We start from the raw sequence: 4,863 nt of genomic DNA, 5'->3' as shown, positions 1-4,863 counted from the left end.
ATATGTAGGGTAGCATGGGGGGTGGTTCCACTATATGGTATGGCCAAAAACTAAGAGAATTAAGTGTTTGGTTTGACATCACAAACAACTCTTGGTTCACATGATGGAGCTCAAAGAGTTAGTGTATTTGTATCAAATATAATAATGTATCACATGGAGTGAATGAAGGTAGAATATGAATGCGTCATGGAGATGAAGGGAATGATAGAGAAAAGTAACCAAAGTTAAAGAATTGAGGATTTGGTAAAAGTGACCGAAGGGTATAATTTGAAACCAAAAGTAATGATGTATTGGAATCCATAGGATGAATGAAGTTTGTACCATATAGGGAAACAAGCTTATTGGCAAAAAAAGAAGGAATTAAATGTTTGTGTACGAGAGAAATAACTCTAGGTATAAATGTGGATTGTCGTTATATCGTCTTAAAAGGGTATATATGGAATTCCAAAGAAAATTGTATTTGGTTTCAAAGAAATAGTATGTCACTAGGGTGAGCGGTTTAATGATTGAAGGTGGATAATGAATCATGGAAGACATGGATGGTGCCCTAAGGCAGAAGAAAGAATAATTATGATTGTGCTCACCAAAGATTCGCATCCTCGTGCCTACGTATTCTCATCATGCAAAGAGAAAGTCAGAGCACTCGTAGTTTGTGGAACCACGAGAACAAAGAGAGAGATAAGTAATGAAAAGTATAACTTGTACCAACAAAATGGTAGAAACAAAGAGGTGTTTTCCTGAGAAATAGGGACTCACAAGACAAACACAACTTCAAGGGTTAACTGCAATGGAAGGAAAGAGAGAGGTGTTTTCCTAGGCAACAAGGACTTATAAGACAAACACAACTTCAAGGGTTGGCTGCAGTCTAATTTGGTACAGGGAATAGTATATCACTATAGGGAACAAATAATTTGAAACCAAAAAAGAATGGTATATTGGATCCATGAAGGAATAAACTCTGAACTGACAAGTAAACTCCAATTTTAACAAAGAGAATTAAGTGTTTGGTTTCATTACCAAACAACTCTTGATTCACAAGATGGATTGCCGCTATATCGTCCTAAAAGGATGTGCATGGAGTCCAAGGAAATATGATGTTTGATCTCAAAAAGATGGTATTGACTGATGAATGATAACAATTGAGGTGGGATTAATAAATAGGTTAGAAATAAATAAGGTAGGATTAATAAATAGGGTAGCTCGCGGAGAATCTGAATCCTTGTGCCTACGTATTCTCATCGTGCAATGAGAAAGTCAGAACTTTCATAATTCAGCCTACTAGGGCTGACAGCAAGAGACTGAGGCAAGAGAAATGATATGATAATAGAAGATGAAAAAAACTTGGAAGTCAATGGATATGAACCACATTAAAGTCTATGAGTAAAGGTGAATACGATGAGAAACTTGGTCATTTGTCCTGTACACAAAGATATTCAGAATGAGTTAATAGAATTCTCTAGTCTCATTCATTCTTTATTGCTTAAGTCTCGTGGCATGTGATTCTCATCATAACTTTCAATTTGCTAAAGAAGAATCTTTGCTGCTTCTTATGAGGATGAATATCTTATCAATATTCGATTTGAATTGCACTAAAGTATATGAACAAAGGTGAATACCTTGAGCAATTAGGTCATTCGGACCATACACAAGGATACCCTAGATAAGGATAGGAATTCTCCACTCTCATCATTCTTTGTTACTTAAGGCTCATGGCATCCAACTTAAATCATGATTGATAATTTACTAATGGAGACTTCTGATTGTTGCATTGTTACTTTGTGAAGGCAGACTTAATAATCGTTTGATTCGAATTGTGCTGAAGTCTATGAATAAAGGTGAATACGATGTGCAACTGGTTCATCATCCCGTATCCAAAGATATTCAGAAAGAGTTAATGGAATTCTCCATTCTCACTCCTTCTCTATTACTTAAGGCTCGTGGCGCATAATTTGAATTGTAACTGACAAGTGTTGAAGATGAATCTTTTTGTTGTGTTTGATGTCCAAAGTCTTCATGAGGTCATGAGTTGAAGTGACACTTAATCTTGTCTTTGACTTGGGTGTTACAATGTATTGCCTATGTAAAGGACTAATTCTATCAAGTGATTAGGAAGCTCATGATCATCTGACTCGACAGGGAAAGTAGACAAATATGGAGTGATTAATTGATCAAAATTGACTTTGATTAATCAGTCACTCAAGGAGATGCTAAAGATATGGATTACAAGCACATGAATTTTATTTATTTGAGGACTAGAAACATTTAAAGAAAAATCATGAATATCCTAATTCTAAAGAATTTAATTGAAAATTAGAGAACTAATTCTAATTAGAGTCTAATTAATATCTAATCTAATTATGTATTGTTTATTATTTCTAACCAAGACTAAAGTGTTAATTTTCTATTAAACTAATATATCAATATTCTACTAAAGTAATGTATTATATTTCTACTAAACTAATGTATTAATATTCTAATTAATTAAACTGACTAATATATTAAAAAAAGCTACTGAATGTATTTTCTAACTAAGTGCCTAATAGCTATATTTTCTTGTTAAAATTAATGGTCATATAATAATTAATAAGTGGGTAATTTAAATATTAAGTTAAATAAGAGTAGTATAATAATAGTATGAAAACATGTATGAAAAAAAACAATTGAACAAGGATGAAAAACGTAAATGTTTTCACTTCTAAAAGAACTTCTCTTAATATATGTTCATAAAATGTTTCATGAGTGGAATAATACTATTTTTATCAAATCCATTTCTGCGAACAAATGCTACAGTTTTCTTAGCAGGAACGGTGAGATAAAACCCGCTTAAGATAGGGATTTAAGGGCGTGAAATATAACCGAGGTAAACATTCTAAAACTCTACATTTCCTTACACTGCCACATGGGTACTTCAATCATGATCAAAAGATGAGGATGACTGGCTTATCATTTCGTATAGTCTATAGGCAGCTCTTCGCCCTTGATCAAATGACTAGAAATTTGGCGTCGCTTGGTTTTATCCCAAACCACTTAGGATCACAGCAAACAGAGATGTCATAATTTCACCATCACGTGTTTTTCCATGAAAAATCAAGAATCTTCCGTCTCAGTTTCATTGGGTTTCAATTCTTGTTTGTATTATCGAGTTTGAGTGTTCTGTCTCTCGCACATCAAGTGTTCGGTGAATTGCTTCAACCAAGTTTTGCTTTCCTTTTGTCTTTTTCCGGTTTCGTTACGGATTCTTTTCACATTCAAACTTTGGATTATGAATTTATTGTAAAGTTTGGTAATGGATTCTTGAATGGTTTTGATTTTTTAACTAGGTTTTGATTTGGTATTGGTAAGGGTTGTGATAGTGATTCTTGGTGATATTTCTTGCCTATATGATGAATTTAATGAAGGTTGAAATTGGTGATGAAGGAGGTCAAGTTTTGGTATTGACAAGATGTTGAATTTTATATGGTTTGTGTTCATGTCAAGGTTTGGATTCTCACGGTAAACATACAAAGATGATTCAAACAAGTAAGCAAGCATAGAAGGCACAAGCAAGCAAGCATTCATGGAGTGATAAATAAAGTTTGAGGATTACCGATCGGAGACCCTCCGATGGTTCTTCAATGGTGGCGCCAATTCAATATAGTAAGTAATTCTTTAATTTGTCTTTCATTTCTTCTTCATCCCTTTTTTTCTTCCATTTATTTTCTTGTTGTTGTTGTTGATCTTTTGGTGCTTGAATCATGAAAAACTATGAAGTGAAGTATGATGAGGGTTTATGCTCAAGTTGAGTGAAGTTTCAATGTGAAGCTTTAACAACCATGGATTTGAGTTATAGTGACAGATTGAATAATGAAGAAATGAAGAGTAAAAACTTGAGAGAAAGTGAAGCATGAGTGAAATCAAAAAGTGAAGAAGAAGCTCCTTAATGAGTGAATGATTAATGCTTATATAGAATTAGGTGAGGGATGATTAGAGGTTTAAAATTGATTAGAAATTAGTTGGGGTTGTTTTGGGCACTTTGGGCAATTGCTCAAAGTGGTTAGAAGTTAGTTAATGGGAGTTTAAGGTAGTTAGGATAGTTAAAGCATGGATGTATGTGAATTTGCATGCATGTGCATATGTTGAATTTTTAGTGAATATGTGGGAAATTGAATGAACTTACATGAAATCACTTGAACACATGTTTGGGTATTTATAGTGTATAAATGAATGACTTATAGATGCATTTGGATTGATGTTCATCGATGAAATCATGTATTACATGAATGCTGGAAAAAAAATTAATGCACATGATTTATGAGGTTTTACTTGTTGTATAGAAGTGAAATGGAAGTGATACATAGTGTGGAATTTATATTCATGGTATGTGCATAACATGCTGAGTTTTTATTGAATTTGACTTGTTTTTTAATGGTTTTGTATATGATGTGAATGTATGTGCATGTGTTGAATTTTAGAAGTAAATTGTATGAATTTAAGATGACTTTTCATGTGTATTTGCAAATGCCGGTGATGCTGAATTTTGTCATGTAAGTGCTGAATTTTGTCATGTAAGTGCTGAATTTTGTGAAGTGAATGTAATTTCTAACTTGTTTTTATTATTTTCTTTGCAACATTGTACATGGTAATTGTCATACCCCAAAATTCACCCTACCCCGATACAACTTTCATCTGATCCATGGCCCTACTGCACATGCATGCTTTAATTATTTCATTGTCATGATTTCATTGAATTTTCATAACCAAATACATATTACACGGACTCAAGGCATGGTGTTTATACCCAGAAAAAAATGGGGTTATCCGGTTAAAGTTCTAAAAAAAAAAAAAAATAGGATTGCGTCATCGATTACCCTAATCATGGTAATC

The 4,863-nt window shown here is 33.3% G+C and overlaps 1 long non-coding RNA gene across 1 annotated transcript; it reads left to right on the top strand.

Moving 5' to 3' along the window:
• The first annotated feature begins 2,679 nt into the window (after positions 1–2,679).
• On the top strand, positions 2,680–4,352 carry LOC127075344 (uncharacterized). Its single transcript, XR_007786393.1, has 2 exons — positions 2,680–2,860; positions 3,478–4,352. It is a non-coding gene; the product is annotated as an uncharacterized LOC127075344 (long non-coding RNA).
• Positions 4,353–4,863: the final 511 nt, after the last annotated feature.

This window comes from Lathyrus oleraceus, chromosome 4, assembly GCF_024323335.1.
Source record: "Lathyrus oleraceus cultivar Zhongwan6 chromosome 4, CAAS_Psat_ZW6_1.0, whole genome shotgun sequence".
In the NCBI taxonomy this organism is placed as follows: Eukaryota; Viridiplantae; Streptophyta; class Magnoliopsida; order Fabales; family Fabaceae; genus Lathyrus; species Lathyrus oleraceus.
Note: the sequence above shows the minus strand (reverse complement) of the source record. Positions and strands in the feature narration are given on the sequence as shown.